The sequence below is a fragment of the Schistocerca nitens genome, chromosome 4, assembly GCF_023898315.1.
Source record: "Schistocerca nitens isolate TAMUIC-IGC-003100 chromosome 4, iqSchNite1.1, whole genome shotgun sequence".
Lineage (NCBI taxonomy): Eukaryota > Metazoa > Arthropoda > Insecta > Orthoptera > Acrididae > Schistocerca > Schistocerca nitens.
In genome coordinates this window covers 280764569-280790836 of record NC_064617.1, presented here as the reverse complement: position 1 = coordinate 280790836, position 26268 = coordinate 280764569, and positions in this window count along the sequence as shown.

The window sequence follows — 26268 nt, the reverse complement described above, 5'->3', positions numbered from 1 at the left end:
AAATGTGAATGTTGCCGGTGCAACTTCACTGCCGAAAAGCACTGAGGAACATGTTTCAGACACCAGTGCATTGTTAGTACAGTTAATGCAACCAATGGGACAAAGGCTACAAAAGTTAGACATAATGGAACAAAATCTTCTCAAAGTTAGACACAATGGAACAAAATCTTCAAAAGTTAGACACAATGCTTGAACAAAATCAGAAACAAATGGGACAAAATCTTCAAAAGTTAGACACAATGGAACAAAATCTTCAAAAGTTAGACACCACACTTGAACAAACACGTGAATATTTAACTACAGAGTTACATAAAATCGAATCGAAATGTCAAAAAGTCTGTAATGACGTAAAAACACAAATTTGTGAGCATTTCCAACCTATTTTTTCGCGTCATGAAAATGCATTACAGAATCACGAAGCAGCCATAAAGGAACTGCAAACTATAGTTCATGAAAATCACGACACCTTGCAAGCTAAAATTGACTCAGTTGCATCTACCGATTCGGTTACGCAACTTGCAAAAACTCAGGAAAACTTAAAGGACACAGTAGATAATCTGAAAATTGGTTCAGAAAGACACACGGAGGAAATTAGTTCATTATCAGAGAAAGTAGTTGAACTTTCGGATCAGCTAAATAATTTATCTACGAAGGAAGATGATGATCTGAATGACACAAAACTGGTAGTCTTTAATGACACAGAAGAGTGCGAACAAATTAGGAAATTCAAACAAAATCAGAATCAAATTAATACGCAACACCAAAGAGAAATCCGGGAAGTACAAGATCAGCTGACACAGGTAATACAGGAATTACATATTTTAGAAGCCACTCGTGCTCCAATATGGGAAGAGGGACTTAGAAATACGGAACAGCCACAAAATAATAACTCAGGGCACTTCGGAAATTATGAATGAAATTGGCAAGGTACACCGAATTTTGAGATGGAAACGCCGAAACGACGTAACAATGACCGACATGCGACTCGCCGACATGATGATTTTGACTGTAAGCTGTTCATTACTACACGTAAATGCAAAACATTTAAGAATTCTGGCAACGGCATTCATCCACAAGCATGGCTCCATCAATGCTCTCATTGTTTTCCTCCCAACTGGTCATTAGAGCACAGATTAGAATTGATGTGTGGCTATTTAGAGAATGAACCAGCTGTAAGAATGCGATCGGTCATTCACGATTGCCACAGTGAAGGAGAAGTTTATCATGCCTTCCTCTCAGCATATTGGTCTCAAGCTACACAAGACCGAGTAAAACATAGCATCATAATGATGAAACATTTCGAACAATATGAATTTTCCAGTCTTGTGAAATATTTTGAAGACATGTTGTATAAGAATCAGTATCTTTCAAACCCATACAGCCCCTCAGAACTCATCCGTATTTGCTTAATCAAACTGCCTGAACATATACGACATATTATTTTAGCAGGTCGTTGCAAAGACGACATTGAAGCTTTTCAGGGACTGTTACAGGAACTGGAAATTGACACTGACAATCGCGGAACGCGAAAACAGGGGCACAACAATTACAGGTCACATCTGTCACAATTCCGCGATGACAGAAATAATACACGACAAGGCTATTCTTACAACGTAAATCGTGACCAAAACAGACACCACCCGTATGACAACCGTTGGCAGAGTATTAGTAACTACAGGGAAAGATCAGCTCTCCGCAGTAATGACTATCACAGAGACAATCAGAGAAACAGACAATATGGGAACCAAAATAATTATTATCAAGGGAGAAAGAATAACTTTACATGCAACGGTCCAGCGCGCAGTTACGATTCAGGGAGAAATTCTCCACCACGTGACCGACAAGAAAGGAACTATTGAATCTACCGACATGACGACAGACGATATGATCGTAACGACAGATCTGAATTGCATCAGAACTGGTGGGATTCAAACAGAGCAGGGCCTTCTCGACAAGGTGAATTTGTAGAAGTTAGGTCTCCTAATCCCAATAACGACGCGCGCCAACAAAGAGACAGACAATGACTTGCACCGCAAGCAGCCACGTGCGCCGGCTGGCTCAGAGAAAAATGACATAGACGCTAACCTTGAGCAAAATTCCAGTATTCTTTACCGACGTATACCGCATGATAATTGTGTTGAAGTTGAAACTCTGCGTACTAGAAAGGGTAAAGGATTGCACCACATTCCACATATAAAACCGTTTATTGAAAGATAATCTGCTTTTTAACTTAGTTTTGCCATAAAATTGTTCACTTCACACTACTAGTACAATTTGTCACACTGAGAAACTGTTAACATGTAATTATGTTCTAAAGTTAACTATCCGGTCTATAACCTAGGGAACATATTTAGACAGTAATTACGAATGCATTGTTATGTTGAACAGACGACACAGTGTTGTTGTGTGTGTACATTCTTGCTTGTTAGTGGCACAATTACGTAACGACTATAAGGCTTACATACTTAGAACATATATAGGTACTGCTAATGAGATTTTAATGCAACATTTTGGTTTACTTGAAAATACATTCTGGATTTAAAGTACTTTCTGTGAGATACCAGATGACACAGTGGTTAGTTTATGTGACAGCTACACGATTTTATCACGACGCTACTAATGAGTGACAGTTTACAATGTTGCTTTTGCGGTGTATCTGTTTTATATCTGCACAGTTCTTCTGTGTTATTCTGGAAAGTAAAACATGTTTTAGTAGTAACTTTTGCGGTATAGCTACAATGAGACAGCCTTTTTCGTAGCACAACAATACGTCACATTATAGTTCTTTCTTGATCACGGTACGGTACGTAATAACTACGATATATATACGCAAAGCATTTCACTTTCGTTTATGATGAGGTAAGTACATTGACTTCAGCAGAACTTTGCTGACAGAGGACGATAACTACAACACTTCCACAGAATTATCTTACAGCAAGACGCACATTTAGCGCTACAGGACACGCATTTGAGTGATTAATTTTGTACTTAAACCATTTATTTTTTAAGATTTTTAATTACAAAGAAAGTTTTCCGTGATACATTTCATTCCATTTCTGTAATCTGTAACACCTGAGGGTATAATTACATTAATCCTCAGGGGGGTACACGCTTACTTTGTGTACCATGTGTGTGGCAAGCACAAGGAGCCCTAGCTAATATGGTATTTGCTTATACAACTTTACAGATCGGTACCATATTTCTGTAACACATAAATTACACAGGTATATGATCATTTAACCGAGAGAGACAAATATTTTTTTTATTACATCAGTGACACATGTTAACACAATTACACAGTTGGATAACTTCACACTTATGAAACTATTTTGCCTGTACTTTGCGAACTGTTCATATTTTTTCGGAACCATTGTGATACTATGAGAGCTTTGAATGATGTATTTGGTATGGGATCGTTTGAGGTAGATGACACTATTGAAATGAGCAGAGAATTTTTTTTAGGTTTTTAAATTATTGCAGAAAGCTACGACGTTTTTGATATTTGACTGAGGTGCTATGATGTTATTTTTACGACGACGATGTGTATTATGCTGTTGAGGTATGTTTATGATCAATAAGATGATGCTACCGTATATTTGGAATCTGATTATGCTACATATTTATTATGATGAAATATTGAAGAAGTGTCGACGAATACGTATATGAATAATGAGTAGTGGTTAGGGACTCTGATTTGTGGAAAAGGATGTTGGAAACCAAGAATCGTACTTTAAGAGTTATGAAATGTGTGTAAATGTGTGAATGTATCACAATGCCGACGAAAGCTTTTTGAACACTGTTATATTCATAGGATTTTGTTTCTACATATTTGTAACCAAATTCTCAACCTGTGAATTTTTTTATATGAGACTGCCACTGTAGCGGAAACTGCTGTCGTAAATATCTCAGTATGAAAGGTAAGTGACCTTGACGTAATCCGTTTTGGGCGCCCAACTGAGAGGTAGTCGTCTGACAAAAGAAAGCCATTAGGTGCAGAAGAAAAAGGAGGCCATTATCCTCGCTATTGACATTCCTTTGTAGAAAGAATCGCAAATACGACACGCTCAAACTTGAAAACATATGATAACACTATGGAGCTCTTAATTTATGATATTTACTGAAATGTCTAATGAAATGACGAGAAATATTTTGTCTATACACCTGATTATGACTACTGTCTTTCTAGTTGAGAGATTTTTTTTTACTACCTTATGAAATGCCATATGGCTAATGAATGATGTTTCATGCCTTCCTTTGTATATATTTGCTCATTTCGTTTAATATCTAGTTTCTAGCTGCACTGCAGCATTGGTTAAAATAAAATTTTATCGATGTACTAATATAAATATTTTCTGTCTACAGATCGAGTAAATAATAATTTTTTTCAAAAAAATGAGGGAGCACAAAAAGACATTTACCTTCACAGGAACTGCATTCATAATTTTCTTTTCAAGTACTTGGTAATTTATTTTGTAGAATAAGTTGTGGTGCACCACTTTAATGACATGGATATTATGATGTGAATATACATTTCCCTTATCTGCATTGTTGTCTTTAGTGTACTATTTTTTCTGCTTGAGCTATGTCATGTTTAGATATAAGTTATTGCATTTGCTGCTGCTGTTTGCCCGGCATAGTGCTACTAAATTTCACTTTGCATTACTCTGTTAAGCCAGTTTTACTACTGATTTATTTTTCTTGTTTGCTGCTCATTGCCTTATATTAGTTGTAATATTGCTGCTTGCTTTGCCAATTTGAATATTTTGTCATTGCTGTTTGTGTTAATTGTTTTGTGCTGCTGCATTGCCTCGTCCCTTAGTTTACCATCTGAGCTCAGTAGATTTAAGTTAGCTTAAGATGGGGTAGGCTAAATGTGAGAACGAGTTGTGATAAATTGGAAGAAATGCATTGAGAAGTTATATGAAAACGATTTGGGCCAAAATGAGTATTGTACAATGAGAAATAATTATTTTGAAAGAAATATGAATAGAATACAGAAAGGAGGTATAGGTAGGACTTTTTGGGAATAATGATGAACGATGGGAGATCTCCAAGAAAAAAAAAAGGTTTTGTTTGCAAAATACTGCAGTACCAAATGTTACACTGAAAACAAACCCTGTCCTTTCCCCCTGTGTTATTCTGCTATGTGTTTGTGTACTCTTGTATATTTGTGTTTTTCCTGTCTTTATGTGTTTAGCTAATAAGAGTTATGTTGTAGAATTTTTCTAATAATATGTTATTTACTTTGTAAAGACGTTTAGACATTATTTATTCTGTTTTGTTTTAACGCTCATGTGTGAAGTTGATGTTTCAAAAGTTATTCCGATCTTTTATGTATGTACTTATGTCATAACTCTTGTAACACTGATGTATATGTTTATTTCTATTCTTTTGTAAAGCCTGTACTGCTACAAATGTTATCTGTATTGTTATGTTCTTTAATGATGTATTTTGTACCTTTGTTATTGTATTCTCATGTTATAAAATTGTAATTGACACCAGTTCATCAAATTAAGTAACTTGCAAGCATTCATTTCACTGCACACATTTCTGTTGGTCATAGTATATGGGCAATATGTGAGAAGTGGGGACTGTTAGTGTTTGCACGTGTGTTGATAATTCGGCAAGAGACTGGATAACAGCATTGCTGGTTCTAAGGACAATTCCAAAAACTTTGTGAGTGGACAAGTAGTGGTTTATGGACATGCTATATTGTCCGCAAGACTCTTCGATGGTGATTGTGCAACTGCACAGTCGCAACAGATGGCTGCTGGCCGTCTCTACAAGGACTGAAGTGGGTCTGCACCTTCGATGACTCACCAATACAATTATTTCTACAAAGACTGCAGTGGGTCTGCACCTCTGGTGGCCCGCCAATACCATACTCTCTACCAGGACTACTGTGGGTCTGCTCTGTGATGACCTACCTACCAATATTCTTCAAAACGTCGACTTACTCTGCTGTGTGTTTGCTCTGTTGTAGACCATTCCCTGTCTGCATGTCAAGAGTCAGCACTGTCTTTCTGTTGGAAGGACAACACTACTATTTCAAGACTGCATTGAAATCCACTACTTCCGTGTGCATTGTCTTTTACTGCTCAGACTTTGAGAAAAAAAAAACCGCAATTTTACTGTGATGAATGATCAGGACTGTTTTTATGGACTGTGAGAAAATTTTAGCTTTTGACCAACATTGTACCAATAAGTGTGTGCATATGATTTCTTTGTTATTGTAATTGTGAGAAAAAATTTTAACAAATATGTATCGGCCAGTGCCCAAAACAATTTGTAAATTTTTTGTGGGGAGCATGGGGGCTATGTAAGCAGGCTGTTTATGTTTTCTTATTGGCAACGTTACGTAGCGCTCTGTATGAAAATCACTGGCTGTGCTGTGTGCAGTCTGTCGCTAGTTTGCTTTGCTGTCTGCCATTGTAGTGTTGGGCAGCTGGATGTTAACAGCGCGTAGCGCTGCGCAGTTGGAGGTGAGCCGTCAGCAGTGGTGGATGTGGGGAGAGAGATGGCAGAGTTTTGAAATTTGTAAGACTGGATGTCATCAACTGCTATATATATTATGATTATTAAGGTAAATACATTTTTTGTTCTCTATTAAAATCTTTCATTTCCTAACTATGCCTATCAGTAGTTTGTGCCTTCCGTAGTTTGAATCTTTTGTTTAGCTGGCAGTAGTGACGCTCGCTGTATTGCAGTAGTTCGAGTAACGAAGATTTTTGGTGAGGTAAGTGATTTGTGGAAGGTATAGGTTAAAGTTAGTCAGGGCCATTCTTTTGTAGGGATTTTTGAAATTCAGATTGCGTTGCGCTAAAAATATTGTGTATCAGTTTAAGCACAGTCTTGTATAATTTTCTAAGGGGACGTTTCAATACTACTTTGCAAAACTGAAAGATTTATTAATTTGTAATCATTTATATATGAACCAAACTGAATAAAATACCGTACCAGGGGGCCTTACAATAAAATAAACTTCTCTTGGTGGCATTTCTAACGCCAATCACACACTTTCACCACCGTACCTTATTGCAACGAGTGGGTCCTCAGCAAGAGAAACAGCAAATGGAAAATTTGTATGCTACCTTGTCGGAGTTGTCGGATACTAGTTGTTTCAAAAAATGGGAACTGTCTGGACTTATTCAGTAGAATTCGTGCCATCAGCCGAGCTATAGTTGATATTTATAGTATTGTTCGGGTGCAACAAGTAGTTTCTTCCCTTTTTCAGTTCTTTGAAGTTTAAATAATGACCAGCCTCAATAATGTACTCTTCAGAAGAGATCGTCATTGTAACTGGAATTGAGACGGAAGGAAGGAATGAAGAAAGGAAGAAAGGTTCGGTTTAACGTACCATCGACATCGAGGTCAACAGAGACGGAGCACAAGCTCGGATTGAGCCAGGGATGTGGAAGGAAACCGGACGTGCCCTTTCAAAGGAACCATCCCGGCATTGGCCTGGAACGATTTAGGGAAATCACGGAAAACCTAAAGCTTGATGGCCGGACGCACTGGAACAAGAGACGTGATTTGTGCTATCCTGTTGCTTGTCGTGTGGCTAGTTACACCATGTACCCACTGCATGTCGAGGGCACCGACACAGTGGGAACTAGGAATGTCGGGTATCGCTGAAACAACCGGTTTTCGGTTATCCCATTTTTTTTTTTCAATTTAGCCAAACTGTTAAAACCGCTCAAAGTAACCGGTAACTAACACTACCTACTTTAGACTTTTTACTCCTGTCATTCCCCGTAATAAACGTGGAAATCGAACAAAGATTGAAAAATTTTGACTCCGTGAGTTTCAACATACGTAGAATAAAAATATTAAATGAAGTAGGCAAATAAAAGAATACTTAATCCGTGTGCACCATTCGCTACCTTTCTCCAAAAGTGACAAGTAGTTGACTACTACCAAAAATCAGCAGTATTTTCCTATTGATTCTAATTCTTTTGAAACTCTGATCAAGCATCTTGTTGTAACCTGGGACTCTTTGGACATTACGAATAGCGGTGCTGAAGGGTGAAAACTGCAGTTGAAGAATTCTATATTTCGTGTTAATTTGTCAGGTTTCAAGGGCTAGAAGCAGATAAAGGCATGTTATGTAGACACAGGTAGCAGATCAGTTACTTTCTATTTTTGTTGTAACTATGAAAGAACTGTTAAGATTTAAGGTTTTTCCTTATGCTTGTTTTATGTCGCAAGTTTGTTGTGGCTCCTCCTGTTTTTAATTTTTTTAAGGCAAATTGATCATTGTAGTTCATTGATTCCATACTCCATAAAATATTTCAAAACTGTGGATTGTGCCTTTTCTGTAATACAACTGACGACAGAGAGAAATTACCATATAGGCCATATGGGGCAAATCTTGCACGCTGCATATTATGCTGGCGTACCATCTAATACCCAATGCCACATGGTAACAGGGACATTATTTTACGTTCTGTTGGAGCCGCCGCATAGTATATGTCGCTATAAGACATTATGGAAATGAATGCTTCAGACCATCTGCAGTAAGGTTATAGTTTTACAATGTTTTACACAACAGCCCTGTTTCGGCTTATTGCCATTATCTTGTGACCTACGAAGTAACATTGGTCAGATTAGCTGTACACAAACTGTGTCTGTTTTACGTTTTCATTTGCGCTGGTACTTACTTCTATTTGTAAGTGACAACCATACTGCAACTGCAGTGAAGTCTTTCTGTCATGTCTCGGTAAATATAATAGCTCTTGTAGTTATCGGAACGTAAAAATACGTTTTTTTCAGATTTTTGACAGTTCACAATTAACAGTTCCTTACTATGATGCTATACGTTCACAAAGTATATACGAACGACTTATCAGAGATGATGTTATCTATCGTACTTATTTTCCTTTAAATTTTATCTGTGGTCCGTATAAGTTTCGTTTACCATTTGACTAAGTCTTTTCATGTTCAGTTGTTCCAATAAGGTTTTCTAGATAGTATTTACGCTTAAAATCTGTGTGTTCGTTTAGAATTTCGTGTGAATATTTCCTTGTATGTCCATGCTCGAAGAACTGGAAATATATGTACTTTACTGGAATAATAGAAGACGAAAAGACGTAGTCAAAATGGTAAACAAAACTTATACAGACCATAGATAAAATATAAAGGAAAATAAGAACAACAATAGAAACATAATCTATGGTAAGCTGTATATACTTAGTAAACGCAGAGCATCATGGTAAAGAACTGGCACTACCGAAGACTCAAAATATCTGACAAAAAAGTATTTTTAAGTTTCAATAACTACATAAACTATTATACTTACCGAGACATGACAGAAAGAATTTACTATACAGGGTGATCCATTGATCGTGACCGACCAAATATCTCACGAAATAAACGTCAAACGAAAAAACCACAAAGAACGAAACTTGTCTATTTTGAAGGGTGAAACCAGATGGCGCTATGGTTGGCCCGCTAGATGGCGCTGCCATTGGTCAAACGGATATCAACTGCGTTTTTTAAAATAGGAACCCCCATTTTTTATTACATATTCGTGTACTAGGTAAAGAAATATGAATGTTTTAGTTGGAGCACTTTTTTCGCTTTGTGATAGATGGCGCTGTAATAGTCACAAACATATGGCTCACAATTTTAGACGAACACTTCGTAACAGGTAGGTTTTTAAATCGATATACAGAACGTAGGTACGTTTGAACATTTTATTTCGGTTGTTCCAATGTGATACATGTACCTTTGTGAACTTATCATTTCTGAGAACGCATGCTGTTACAGCGTGATTACCTGTAAATACCACATTAATGCAATAAATGCTCAAAATGATGTCCATCAACCTCAACGCATTTGGCAATACGTGTAACGACATTCCTCTCAACAGCGAGTAGTTCGCCTTCCGTAATGTTCGCACATGCATTGACAATGCGCTGACGCATGTTGTCAGTCGTAGTCGGTGGGCCACGATAGAAAATATCCTTCAACCTTACCCACAGAAAGAAATCCGGGGACGTCAGATCCGGTGAACGTGCGGGCCATGGTATGGTGCTTCGACGACCAATCCACCTGTCATGAAATATGCTATTCAATACCGCTTCAACCGCACGCGAGCTATGTGCCGGGCATCCATCATGTTGGAAGGACATCGCCATTCTGTCATGCAGTGAAACATCTTGTAGTAACATCGGTAGAACATTACGTAGGAAATCAGCATACATTGCACCATTTAGATTGCCATCGATAAAATGGGGGCCAATTATCCTTCCTCCCATAATGCCACGCCATACATTAACCCGCCAAGGTCACTGATGTTCTACTTGCCGCAGCCATCGTGGATTTTCCGTTGCCCAATAGTGCATATTATGCCGGTTTACGTTACCGCTGTTGGTGAATGACGCTTCGTCGCTAAATAGAAGGCGTGCAAAAAATCTGTCATTGTCCCGTAATTTGTGTTGTGCCCAATGGCAGAACTGTACACGACGTTCAAAGTCGTCGCCATGCAATTCCTGGTGCATAGAAATATGGTACGGGCTCAATCGATGTTGATGTTGCATTCTCAACACCGACGTTTTTGAGAATGCCGACTCTCGCGCAATTTGTCTGCTGCTGATGTGCGGATTAGCCGCGACAGCAGCTAAAACATCTACTTGGGCGTCATCATTTGTTGCAGGTCGTGGTTGACGTTTCACATGTGGCTAAACACTTCCTGTTTCCTTAAATAACGTAACTATCCGGCGAACGGTCCGTACACTTGGATAATGTCGTCCAGGATACCGAGCAGCATACATAGCACAAGCCCGTTGGACATTTTGACGACAATAGCCATACATCAACACGATATCGACCTTTCCCGCAATTGGTAAACGGTCGATTTTAACACTGGTAATGTATCACGAAGCAAATACCGTCCGCAATGGTGGAATGTTTCGTGATACCACATACTTATACGTTTGTGACTGTTACAGCGCCATCTACCACAAAGCGAAAAAAGTGGTCCAACTAAAACATTAATATTTCTTTATGTACTACACGAATATGTAATCAAAATCAGGGTTCCTATTAAAAAAGAAACGCAGTTGATATACGTTTGACCTACGGCAGCGCCATCTAGCGGGCCAACCATAGTGCCATCTGGTTTCCCCCTTCAAGCTAGACAAGTTTCGTTCCTTGTAGTTTTTTCATTTGACGCTTATTTCGTGAGATATTTGGCCCGGACACAATCAATGGACCACCTTGTATACTTCACTGGACTAATAGAAGACGAAAAGACGTAGTCAAAATGATAAACAAAACTTATAACGACCACAGACGAAATATAAAGGAAAATATTAACAACAATAGAAAACATAATCTCTGGTAATCTGTGTATACTTTGTAAAAGTAGAGCATCATGGTAAAGAACTGGCACTACTGAAGAGTCAAAATATCTGACAAAAACATATTTTTCGTTTCGATAACTACAAAAACTATTATACTTACTGAGACTTGACAGAAAGAGTTTGCTATAGATGTAATATGGTCGTCACTACCAACTAGACGTAAGTATCGGCGCAAATGTAAACGTAAAATAACCACAATTTATGTACAGATAATCTTATTAACGCTGTTTCGCAGGTCACAAAATAATGGCACTAAGCCAAAACAGCCCTGTCGTGTTAAATATTAAAAAAAAAAAAAAAACGTGTTACCTTACTGCAGCTGGTTTGGAACATTCAGTTCCAAAAGGTGCATTATTGTTTCAGCAATGCTACACCAATTCTTACGGCATGTGTCTGGGAACACGAGTGTCGCACCGATAAGGGTCGCGTCTCGCGACCTTTGTTGTAACGTATCGCATTCCGTACGATATCGTCTAACAAGGGGACTCCCCATACTGTGAATCACGGAATTTGATGGACTTCAAATATGTTGTAGAGGCACTTACCCCGGGTACCTGGCTATCCGGTTTTTTAGCGACGGGCGTTGGTTTTTCAGAAACTCGATTTTGAAGTTCATTGCGGGTTTTCAATACCGTAACATTACATACATTACGAGCAAATCAGCATAGCGCAGCGGTAAAGGTCCACTGCTACCGTGGTAGAGGTACCGTGTTCGAATCCTGCTCGTGTGCTTTTTTTTTCTCAAAATCTACCGACTTTTTCAATTTTATTTCAAAGAATATCAACAAACAGTGTAAAGTGTGCGAAGTTGTAAAGATATATTCAGTTATTAATTTTTTCTGTCATACAGGAATACAAAATCTTATTTTTCATCGTCCACATTGCCTGATTTGCCAGAATATTTTTGTATATGATACGTATCATAGAAACAACTGAAGCACAAATTTTCGCAGCACCAATGAAAGCAACCGTCTTGCAGTCGCACAGTTGCTTCATGAGCGATACCGGGAAACACAATTGTTTTGCACTCCAAAAGATTTCTCTTTCACCCGCTAATTTCGATGCGAACCATGCGTATCTAATCATGCGTTCAAAAGTAGGTGCGCTCAATTGATGTAGGATTAGCGAATGCAATTTTATCGAATCTTCCCTAGAAGTGATCTCTCTATCGTCTTTCATCAAGTCGGGAGCATTTTGAATAATTTCTGTGAAGATTTTTCACCTGTCGGAAAAATAAACCTCGCAGGGGTGGCAATAAGGAGCGCACTTTGGTGGGATCACTTTTAGGGTGCAGGTGCTCGCTTTTGTTTTATTAGTGAATAGACGATCGTGTAAAGTTGAATCGGTTTGTCCTCCCCACGAATCGATAATGTACAAAAAAAAAAAAAAAATTTCTGTCCCACGTACGGAAGAAGTACAGAACGCAAAAATTCTTCGTACACCAGTTTCGTGCACTTTACGGATTTCGTGCAGGGCACGACAACATTTCTGATTTCAAAGTTAATTCGTCTACTCGTTTTTGAGCGTTAGGACCAAATATTCCGGACGGTTCTTGCATACAAAAAAAGAAACATTTGGGAGCAGGATTCGAACGCGGTACCTCCAGCGCGGTAGCGATGAACGTTCACCGCTACGCTACGCCGACTTGCTCAGAGCAAACTTCAAAATCGATTTTCTCAAAAAGCAAGGCCCGTCGCTAAAAAAACCGGGTAGCCAGGTACTCAGGGTAACTGCCTCTACGACATATTTGAAGCGCACCAAAATCCATGATTTACAGTATGGAGAGTCCCCTAGTGAGTCCGAACCGCGCCAGGCAGTAAAGCTGGTCCACGGCTTTCAGGGAGTCACATGAGAAAAGAGCAGACTGGCTTCCGCGAGGTCACAGTTTTAACACCCCGACGACTGCAGCTGCGGAGAGAGTGGACCAGCCTTGTAGGAGTGAGAGTGGCGAGTATAATGGGGTCAGCGCAGGTGTGGCGGCCGGCGGTGGGCGCACGTGTGGGCAGCCTGCCCCCCGCCCCACACCCTCTGCGGGCAGACGCGCCGCCGCCGCCGCGTCCAGAGTCTGCGGCCACACTCTGCGCGCGCAGAGCCGCCGGCCGGGCACAAAGGACGGCCTTGGACGGCGCGGCAACTCACGGTCACGGCCCACGCCGCATTCCGCCCCTTGACGCGCCGCGCCGCGCCGCGCAGGGCTCTCTGACCGGGGGCCGGCGGCCGGCGCGCCGGCGTCGCGAGACACCGCGAGGTCAGCCGGCCGTCCGCGAGGGCACGGCATCCCGGCACAACCGACTAGCGACGCGAATAACCGACGCCGGTATCTCAGTATTGGATAACCGGTAGTTTTCGGTATTCGTTTGGCCTCGGTTATAACAGCTGTTATTGATTTTTTACTAATCGCAGGATACAAAAACCCGGACTATCAATTAGCCACAGCAGCAGTGATACAATTAGGTTTTTAAATAAACCTTTGTTGTTGTTGTGGTCTTCAGTCCTGAGACTGGTTTGATGCAGCTCTCCGTGCTACTCTATCCTGTGCAAGCTTCTTCATCTCCCAGTACCTACTGCAACCTACATCCTTCTGAATCTGCTTGGTGTATTCATCTCTTGGTCTCCCTCTACGATTTTCACCCTCCACGCTGCCCTCCAATACTAAATTGGTGATCCCTTGATGCCTCAGAATATGTCCTACCAACCGATCCCTTCTTCTAGTCAAGTTGTGCCACAAACTTCTCTTCACCCCATTCCTATTCAACACTTCCTCATTAGTTATGTGATCTACCCATCTAATCTTCAGCATTCTTCTGTAGCACCACATTTCGAAAGTTTCTATTCTCGTCTTGTCTAAACTATTTATCGTCCATGTTTCACTTCCATACACAGCTACACTCCATACAAATACTTTCAAAAACGACTTCCTAACACTTAAATCAATGCTCGATGTTAACAAATTTCCCTCCCTCAGAAACGCTTTCCTTCCCATTGCCAGTATACATTTTACATCCTCTCTACTTCGACCATCATCAGTTATTTTGCTCCCCAAATAGCAAACCTCATTTACTACTTTAAGTGTCTCATTTCCTAATCTAATACCCTCAACATCGCCCGACTTAATTCGACTACATTCCATTATCCTCGTTTTGCTTTTGTTGATGTTCATCTGATATCCTCCCTTCAAGACACTATCCATTCCGTTCAACTGCTCTTCCAAGTCCCTTGCTGTCTCTGACGGAATTACAATGTCATCGGCGAACCTCAAAGTTTTTATTTCTTGTCCATGGATTTTATTACCTACTCCGAATTTTTCTTTTGTTTCCTTTACTGCTTGCTCAATATACAGATTGAATAACATCGGGGAGAGACTACAACCCTGTCGTAATCCCTTCCCAACCACTGCTTCCCTTTCATGCCCATCGACTCTTATAACTGCCATTTGGTTTCTATACAAATTGTAAATAGCCTTTCGCTCCCTATATTTTACCCCTGCCACCTTTGAAAGAGAGTATTCCAGTTAACATTGTCAAAAGCTTTCTCTAAGTCTACAAATGCTAGAAACGTAGGTTTCCCTTTCCTTAATTTGGCTTCTAAGATATGCCGTAGGGTCAGCATTGCCTCATGTGTTCCAACATTTCTACGGAATCCAAATTGATCTTCCCCAAGGTCGGCTTGTACTAGTTTTTCCATTCGTCTGTAAAGAATTCGCGTTAGTATTTTGCAGCTGTGACTTATTAAACTGATAGTTCGGTAATTTTCACATCTGTCAACACCTGCTTTCTTTGGGATTGGAATTATTATATTCTTCTTGAAGTCTGAGGGTATTTCGCCTGTCTCGTACATCTTGCTCACCAGATGCTAGAGTTTTGTCAGGACTGGCTCTCCCAAGGCCGTCAGTAGTTCTAATGGAATGTTGTCTACTCCCGGGGCCTTGTTTCGACTCAGGTCTTTCAGTGCTCTGTCAAACTCTTCACGCAGTATCATATCTCCCATTTCATCTTCATCTACATCCTCTTTCATTTCCTTTGTTAAAGAATAAAAAAAGAGTAATTTTTATTAGCAAAATTTCCATTCCTTTGAAATACAGCATTGTACACTGAAGGGCCAAAGAAACTGGTATAGGCATGCGCATTCAAATGCTGAGATAGGGTAAACAGGCAGAATACGGCGCTGCGGTCAGCAACGCCTATATAAGACAAGTGTCTGGCGCAGTTGTTAGATCGGTTACTGCTACAATGGCAGGTTATCAAGATTTAAGTGAGCTTGAACGCGGTGTTGTAGTCGGCGCACGAGCAATAGGACACAGCATCTCTGTGGTAGCGATGAAGTAGGGATTTTCCCTTACGACCATTTCGCAAGTGTACCGTGAATATCAGGAATCCGGTAAAACATTAAATCTCCGACATCGCTGCGGCCGGAAAAAAATCGCGCAAGAACGGGACCACATATGACTGAAGAGAAAAAATGGCTCTGAGCACTATGGGACTTAACATCTGAGGTCATCAGTTCCCGAGAAATTAGAACTACTTAAACCTAACCTAAGGACGTCACACACATCCATGCCCGAGACAGGATTCGAACCTGCGACCGTAGCGGTCGCGCGGTTTCAGACTGTGGCGCCTAGAACCGCTGGGTCACTCAGGCCGGCGACTGAAGAGAATCGTTGAATGTGACAGAACTGCAACCCTTCCGCAAATTGCTGCAGATTTCAATGCTGCGCCGGCCGAAGTGGCCGTGCGGTTAAAGGCGCTGCAGTCTGGAACCGCAAGACCGCTACGGTCGCAGGTTCGAATCCTGCCTCGGGCATGGATGTTTGTGATGTCCTTAGGTTAGTTAGGTTTAACTAGTTCTAAGTTCTAGGGGACTAATAACCTCAGCAGTTGAGTCCCATAGTGCTCAGAGCCATTTGAACCAATGCTGCGCCATCAAGAAGTATAATGTTACTTATAATCCGTCTTGATTGCAATTTTTTTTATAAAATTATTAACAGCCGACCAGTTGCAATGGATAAAGAAATCTTTACCTAGGTTTCAACAAATTTAAATTTGTCTTCTTCAGAAGGTGGCAATTTTACATTAGTTTGGACTGATGTATCATCGCCGTTTTTACAAATGTCGGCATAAATCCATTTGTCAAAATTAAAATATATCCCTAGAAATAGGGTTTGTCACGTAAATACAAATTAGTGCATGGATGTTGCAGAGCTCATTCATATGACCGGTTTCGGTTCATTCGGAACCATCCTCAGATCTGGTATTTCAGTTACAGGAGTAACCCGTCCAAATCCAGCAACTTTCACATGCTGCGTCACATCAAGAAGTGTCAGCGTGCGAGCCATTCAACGAAACAGCATCAATATGGGCACTTGATGACTGCACGGCACAAAGCTTTACGCCCGTCAACACCGACATTCGACTGTTCATGACTGGAAACATGTTGCCTGGTCGGACGAGTCTCGTTTCAAGTTGTATCGAGCGGATCGGCGTGTACGGGTATGGAGACAACCTCATGAATCCATGGACCCTGCATGCCAGCAGGGGACTGTTCAAGCTGTTGGAGGCTCTGTTATGCTGTGGGGCGTGTGCGGTTGGAATGATATGGGGCTCCTCATGCGTCCAGATACAACTCTGACAGGTGACACGTGCGTGAGCATCCTGTCTGATCAGGATCACCTGCATCCATTTATGTCCACTATGCATTCCGAAGGACTTTGGCAGTTCCAACAGGACAATGCGACACCCCACGCGTCCAGAATTGCTACAGAGTGGCTCCAGGGAAACTCTTCTGACTTTAAATACTTCAGCTAGTCACCAAACTACCCAGACATGAACATTATTCAGCAAATCTGGGATGCCTTGCAACGTGCTGCTTATAAGAGATTTCCACCCCCTAGTACTCTTATGTATTTATGTAAAGCCCTGCAGGATTTATGGTGCCAATTCCCTCTAGCACTACTTGAGATATTAGTCAAGTCCACGCCACGTCGTGTTGTTGCACTTCTGCGTGCTCGCGAGGCCCTACACGATAATAGGCTTTTTAGTGTAATAGGAAATGGGAAGATTGATCAGTGATAATTTAATAGCAATGCCGACAAAAATGAGCAACAAACACATGGCATAAGAACTGGTACAGTTCTGAGACAATAACGTACCTGTTACCATGTCGCATGGAGTACTACATGGCTTGCGCGTACGGGCAGTATGCAAGACTTGTCCCCCCGTCTGGTCTGTAAGCTAGTTTCTCACTGTCACCATCACCCGTCAGTTGTATTACAGAACGGCAGTATCCCTAATCTGCAATACTTTACGAACTGCGCTATCAATGAAACACAACGCTCCATTTACTGTGAAAGATTAAAAACAGGAAGAGGCACTTGCGTTATCATATGAGGAGAAAACAACTCATTCGTAGTTTACGATAAAAATAGAAGCTGTCTCATCTGCTGCCTGTGTCTACATAACATGCCTTTATCCGCCTGTAGACCTTGAAATCGAACAAATTAAAACAGAAGTAGAAATCTTCAACCTCAGGTTTCATCCTCTGTAATGCCCAAATAGTAGGATGATTCCCGATTATAACATGACTATCCAACAGAATTTCAAAAAATAAGAATCAGGAGGAGAATACTGGTGTTTTTTTGTAGTATTCAACGACTTATCACTTGTCGAGAAAAGCAGGGAGCGATGAACGGACAAAGTTTTCTTTTTAATTTTTTCATATTTCGCAGCTTCAAACATGACTGTATTCAATACATTGGAGGTATGAATTAAAAAACGCCTTCAGTCACAACGTTTCGTATTTTATTAAGTGCACGATGCATTTCGGATCTTGTGGGTCCACCATCAGGTGTAATTTGTCGTAATGCCTTCTTTCTTTCTTCTCTTGAATGATGTGAAATGCAAATTCCTGTCACGAAAAGGTTTATTGTTAGGTTAGGAATTTCGTAAGTCAAACGCGGAAAATATGTGCGAAATAGTGGAAAAGATGAACAGTGTAAACTTACCACATTATCCAAGAAAAGCGTTTTTAACGTTTTAGCACCAGCAAACATTCTTTTCTCCGTCGTTTTCATACATGTCACTTCATTCAAGAGGCACATTTGCACACACATGTTTGTAAACACTTCACATGTTCATGGTGTTGTCAGAGATGAATTTATTCGTATTTCTCAAGATATAACTATTAAACAACAGACATATGCAGGAAATAACTTTAGAATAGGTGTTTAAAATAACTGGAATAGCTATGGCTTGCGAAATCTGTTTGTTCATTTAACATAGATTCTGGTATTTGATTTTGTGGAGATATATCTCCACTTGTTCTAACAGATTTAGGATCTTACTATAGGCTTCGTTATGTGGTACTACCAAAGTTTTCTTTTATTTGCCTCTTTAGCATTTTGATTTTATGTGTCTTTAAACTGAGAGAGTGAAAGTTTTTCAGTTATCCGAGGAACTGGTTATTTTGAGCAGTTTTAATAGTCAGCGATAATCACCGTCCCTTCATCCAACGTCCAGCGCTCTGGCCTGGATTCGATGCGGCAACCGTTCAGTTCTTCCCGGTCGGGTTGGCATTCCCGTAAGGCGGTCATCACCGTCAGACTCTGACTAATTTGCCATTATAGTTGAGTCGGCATTCATCGAACACTGACAGCTGCAGTGGGCTGAATGCGGCAGCTTCGCGGGCCCGCTTCAACCAAAAAACGTTACCCAATTTTGTAAACGTCTCTATGGCAACACCTTAGTGTTGTCACATCCGTGTATATACCCGAAGTTTTCGCCTGCAGCCGTTAGCGCTTCGCAGTTGAAAGCTGGCAACAGGACTACGAGCTGCCAGGTATCTTCTTACGCCGTCTCGATTACAGCACACATATTTTATGATATTTCACCACTGTGTCAGCGAATCGCAGCAGTTTCGCGCGATCAGTGTTTCATGACAGATTGCAAGAATCCGGGGTCTAGTGAAGCAGGGGATACAACCCGTCGGCTTTGAACAATGACGTCATTCCTTAGTCATAGATAGTAATGTCTTCACTTCGAGGCATAGATAATAAAGCAGCATAGATAAAGCGCTATCATTAAAATAATTGAATGTGAATCTAAAAGCGATCGTTTATCTATATTTCACTATTTTACCATATTTCACTTTCTTATTCCACCAATGTGCTTCAGTAGCTGATAAGTGTTTTTTGGCTTATTAAAAAAAATCTCACGAGATAGAATAAACTGATCCTAAGATACAGATGCTTCAGTAGCTGATAAGTGTTTTTTGGCTTTTAAAAAAATTAATCTCACGAGATAGAATAAACTGATCCTACTTCATTAAGCAATCAATAAAAAAACTAAACTAAAACATAGCAGCAATGTGTAGTTCCCTTTCAACAAGTGAAACACAAAGATTAAATAAACAATCAAAACATATAAAATGAAACAGGTTGCAAATGTAACGTACGTGTATTTCCACCTATTCGTTACCAGTGTACATATATCGAGGTCAATGGAAGTCTAGTATACATATATTACATACTTAGGTCCTTCTGTCATCAGTAATACTGATATGTACGTAAGAAAAGACTGTTAGTAATAGCGGAGACGAAATAAACGGCACATCTACAATTTGTATCCCGTGTTCCACTTAGGGTTTACTGAAGCGGAGGATACATCGTTCAGGTGAAGAACAGGACAGTAATGCTAGTGAAAACGAAGAAATCGACTTACGACAAACTCGTATTCCGGACTGTACTTAAGCAACACACTTCGAATGAGCTTTTAATTTGTATCGGGTGTTTCATTTGCGGTTTAGTGAAGCAGGGGATACATAGTTCAAGTGAACAACAGGACAGCAATGCTAGTTGAAACTAAGAAATCGAGTACGCTGAACTTGTATCCCGTACTGCACTTAAGCAATACAGTTCGAAAGACTTTCGAGATACAACTGACATACATGTAACGTGATGTATTCTTTGCTAGTAATTTCATTCATTTCTTTCCATTGTATTTTGCGGAGAAATACTAAGATACAAACACGCGATATCGTTAACGTGAAAATACTACTGGCCCTTACATATGTGAAATAAAGTTTATCTCTCTCGCATTCCTTTGTTTCTCAACATTCTCCTCAGCTCTTTCATCTTTGTAATACATGCTCTCTGGCGACTTGTGACGTCATTGTTCAAAGCCGACGGGTTGTATCCCCTGCTACACTAGACCCAGAATCCGTGTTTCTCAAATAAACCGCTCTGAGCTGTATATGAACTTTTACAGGAACACGACGAATTTCGTGAAGTCAGGTCGTATCTTCAGGCCTACATCTACAAGGTTGGAAACGTACAATCGACATTATGTTAAAAAAAAAAAGATACCTTTCTCAATTACTCATGCTCTATAACGACCAGTATGAAGTACTCACACATCAGTAAAATAATTTAGCCCAATACAGGAAGGAGGGGGACTCCACCTTCTCAAAATAAAACGCTGTTACCCGTAACATGCAGGGCATCGTATTTCAAATTAACAACTTAAATAGCCGGCATTTTAAAAGCACGTTTACCTTCAAAGATAAGACCAAAATAAAAGATCCAAGAAAAGGTAAAAATTCCCAGGTAGCAACATTGGAAGCCCATGTTTAAGAAAACTCACTTCACACCAAGAACTATGATGCCCTGCTTTTTGCGGGAACAGTATTTTATTCTGAGAAGGTTAAGTCCACTCCTTCCCGTATTGGGGCTTAAATGTTTAACTGACATGTATTTCATATTAGTTGTTACGAAGCGTAGATTTTTTCCATGGGTATCTGTTCTTTTTTATCACAATGTCGATTGAACATTTTTTGTCTTGTAGATGTAAACGTGAAGAAACGATCTGACATAAGGAAAGTGGTCGTGTTTATGCAAAGTTCATACAAAGCTGAGGGTGGTTTATTTCAGAGTCATGGATTACTTCAGGTGCGGTTGTCCTCGACGGAAAACTATTTGTACAGGAATCCGATAACATTTAGACAATCGAACAGATACACCACTCATGAAACATAATAGGAGGCCACAACTGTTCAAGAATTTTTAAGTGGTTGGGAACATGCGCACCATCTCTACACAGATGGATTATGTACTGTAGATAGCACTGAAAGCGCACATTATCACCAACATCATATTACAGTGCCCAACTACAGCACCCCCGGAAGCCTTGGTACGGAGATCTCCGCAATTCTAGAGGATCTTAAATGTCCTGATAAATTGGATAAAGATACTGTCACTATTCTGTTGGATTCGTGATCAGCATTACTGCTCATACGGAATCATTTCGTCAATAATACAAACAATTACTTGATGTACCAGATCATAGACCTACTGGAAGATGTGTGGCAACAGATCAGAATCTTGGGGAAGAATAAGTGGCACCTATCCTATCAACAAAGAGGAAGGCATTATGCAGTTATAGTACCACATATCCTTGCACGAGCATGGTACTGTCTTAGTGTATGCTACAAAAGGCTTCTAGTTGTCAAGTTCCACCTCCCCTTCAATCATGGCGGTTGTGGCTGCACCTCTATCGCCTACAACTGACAGATTTGCCCCTATGTGATAGTGGCACAGACCACATGATTTTCGGCTGCCCACTGCGACACCACGCGACAGCTGAAATGCTGCCGTGCTTGGTACTTAGTGAGCAACAACTTCCGGCCAGTGTGAAGTCACTACTCGCAACGCATGGTGTATCACTGTATAGACTTACACATTACTTTCTGGCAGCAAACGCATCATGATTTTGCTGTTCTGTGTAAACCAATGTAAATACTCTACCACAGTCTTGGCTGTATATAAGTGTCATCAATATGATTCGATGTACCTTTAAAATTGTAGCTTATCATGTATTGGAGGCTGTCTGAGTGGCTAATGTCCGAAGACGAAAAAAAGAAAAAAATCCGGTGGCTAAATTCCATATTCACACGCCGCGTGCAGCCCTATGGCATCTCGCACATGTTGCTTTTGATAACGCTGTATGTTCACCCATTCCCAGTTCCACTTGTGAACAGTCTGTGCTGAAACATTCCCTGTCCTGTTAAACCTCTACTTTCGATGCAAACAAAGTGGTCATGAAACTTAAATGTTGTATTAGTCACAATTTTTGGTACTGTCCAACGCTACTTTGGTGCCTGATACTTCCACTGGGAAGGCCAGTGCTCAAAGAGACTACAAAATCAGTTTTATAGTCATTTTCAACTGTTGATTTTTGAAGAATGGTCTAATGGTCTATGGGTGCTAGTTTTTTAACTTCATTAATAATAACATTTCTTGTTATACACTCGTCCCATGGACATCAACTCAAGATTTAGTTTCCATTACAAAGTCACATGTTACAACATAACTGGAGAACACATCGACCGTAACTTCATTAGTTTTAAACACACAATACTGGTGTTTTGCTTCGTAATATAAAATGTTTTTCATGGCCAAAACACACACGAAAGATCCGCATACATAGAAGTCTGTACAAAGAAGTGTGTGCAAAGGATTAGGACAAATGCTGTGTCTGGCGCGCCTTTTTGACAGTTGTAAAGAATTCATTACTGTGGGCCAGAATGTTCTAGAATACTTTAATTACACCCGAATTTTAATCAAGTATAAGCTTAAATAGTAATAGAAGAACTAAGACAATGACAATAGCCTGTGTGAGCTATAATTACCTTGACTTAATCCTGTTGATCACTTTGGAAGACAAATGTGTGGGATGTTTGCCAACTAGGCTATACTGTAATTCTGTCAGAGACGGTATTTGCGTAAAATGGATATTGTGTTGATGAGGAAACATCCAAGAAACCAAAACACGGATAATTCAATACTGCTAAATTAAGTAAGGCGATGCTGAGGGAATGAAATGAGGAAATCAGGCACCGAAAGTAGTAGACAAGTTTTGCTATTTGGGCAGAAAAATAACTGAAGATGGCAGAAGTAATGGTGATATAAAATGCACACTGGTAGTAGCAGACTGGCAAGAGCAACAAAAGCATTTATGGAGGAACTTGTTAACATCAAATATGAGTTTCAGTATCAGAGATTTCTTCTCAAGGTATTTGTCCAAAGTGTAGCCTTGTATGGAAGTGAACTGGGGACTATAGGCAGTTCTGACAAGAAGGGAATAGCGATTTTCCAAATGTGGCGCCGCAGAAGGAGGCTGAAGTTTAAATATGGATGTTGAACAATAATGAAGTATTGAACTGAAGTAGGGAGATAATGCATTAGATTGTTGTTTGGGATGCTCCACAGGGTAGGTTCAGGCACCTGACCAAAAGGGTGTTCTTCCTTTGTGCACACTGGCTTCTTTACTTGCGGAAATTTGGGGAACGTGAGAGTCAGGTCATATGTCTATATGTAGAGTGTAGGTGGCTCTAATGGATGCGTGTGTAGTGTAGTATCAGTTTGTGTTGTATGATGATGATGATGATGATAATAATGATCATGAGGGATAGCACATAGCCTACAATCATCGAATAGCAATGTAACTTCATATGTTTAATGTTTCTTTGCTCTTCTTGGGTGTGTTGCTTATCATCTATATTTCACTTCCATTTAAAAATGCGTTGCAAACAAATAGTTGCAGAAATGATGTCTGTCCACAAAAATTTGTACTGAATGTTATCAGATTTATGTTGCACTAAATGCTTTTCTCACTATTTATAACCACTTTCAGTGTACTCCTTCCTTTGAGCTCGTCAGGTATTTTACTGCACTAATGGTAAATCTCGTCTGCCACTTTCAGTGCCCAATTTCTCAGTTTGGTCCCTCAGAAGCATCTGATTTAATTCGACTTCACTATGGCTAACTACTTTCGCCTGTTATGAGAATTTCTTTTGGTTTTGTGAGTGATGTTTCGGTGATGTTCCGCTGTAATAGTCACTGAAAGCTTAAGGTGTTTTCTGGTCAAGAGGTCAGATTTTTCCCTCATTTTCAACATATTATATATTTTTTGGTGTGAAATCAAAAGATAAGTCAAACAATGCCTGTATCGTTTTATTCATCTATCTTTCACCCTGATTAAAAGAAATTGTCCAAAAATATTAAGGGATTACTAAACAAAATGCCGCCGAAGATCGTAATGCACGCCGTCCACCAGCAGGTGGGTGGACCCAGTTCAGGCAACTGGGTGGTCTGAAACAGACTAGACCAAAACATTATGAAAATATATGAGTGTAGCTATGATCAAAACCTCTGAAAACTGAGAAAATGTTATTTCTTCACAAAATGGCGGCTGTCTGAAAAAATGAAAGACAAATCGACTTTGTTTAGAATTTAAACGTACATAAAAATTGATATTTTGAAATTTGTTTAACTTCGAGAGGTTCCGACCATAGCCAGTTAAATTCTCTACAAAAATAGCTGACGGCATCAAAATCGGCCTAGTTGAATTACGGCAATCCAAAAACCTAGAAAAAATGACTCTTAGGAGATCACGTACAAAGTTTTGGAATGGGTTTGGAAGGGACTCCTGGAGCATACAGTATGCCTTCCTCGATCTTGTATACCTCGCTCGTGTGCACTGCTTCCTCCCAGACCGCAGATTTAGCCTCTTTACTGGCCATAGACGCAGGGTGCTCTGAGCGTACAAGGTGGTCCCCACATTGTGTCTTCTGCAAAATACGAGCGTTGTGTTGCAAAGTTCAATGCCCATGACTTCATTGTCTGTGCGAGTCCCATGAAGTCGTGGTTGAAGATCACTGTAGCCAAATAGTTTGCAATTTCGAGTACTTCTTTACCAGAATATATGTGTTTTGGGGAAAGCGTCCAAATCAGCGAATTCATCGACTCGTAAGGGTTTTCAGTGTTAGCGCCAACACGGGACTGCCGGTCCGATGATCGTGTGTTTCGACTATAAGCAACAGCTAACGAGCAAAACGGATTCTCCCACATTTTCTCCATAATTCAAGATATCGAAATATGTAATAAAAATCGATTTTTTGAAACTTCTAGACTAGAAAACCCCCTTAATGCGTTGTCTTCTAGTTGATAGAAGTGCCTCGTTCTGCACCCACGTTTTCTATTTATATTTAACTTGTAACCAATTCTCAGAACGCTGTCCATTCCTTTTCATATCCTTCGACTCTACGAACTGCACTCTGCTTTCTGTACAAGTCGAAAGCAACAATTTCGCTCCCTTTACTTCAAGATGATAATTTTAGAATTCCAAACAGTGTATCCCAGTCAACACTGTAAAAAGCAAGTCATACTCCTTCAAGTGAAATGGATGTATAAAGAGTCCACATCAAATACTTTATCTGGAAACATGCTTCCATCACATCAGGCTGAAACAACTTTTACATCTCCCTCTTTGTGCACTAACCACTGATGTCAAAGCCTCTATAAATATTGTTTCTGTAATATAGTGTAACATGGCCACAAAACAATGATACCTTGAATTTCACACAGCAAACATTGACGTTTATACAATTCTAAAACCAAGAACCTAAAGTGTTGAATTAGACTGATCCTCAAGATTAATTTTTGTAGACAGATCACATAGACATAGATGAAGAGCCACAGCTAATCAATAATTGATAAAAAAGGATACCAAAACCCTTAATTCCATATACCATTTTTTATTTAAGCAACCAGTTTCGACACTACATTAGCGTCATCTTCATACCCTGGACACCAGAGATCAACAAATTTTGCAACATAGAGCAAGTCTGGTATATAACTGCTGATTGCATTATAATGACAAAGTAAAGTCAATAAAAGGTTGTAAAAACATTTACAATGTGTACATGAACAGGCAAATAGAATTAAACATGAAAGTAACAAAAAACACACAGACATACAAATGAATGCAATGTTTTTTATTTTTTATTATAAGATATGGAATCTGTTGATAACTAGGGAGTTAAAAATAAATCTATATTGATAGAAAGAAAACAT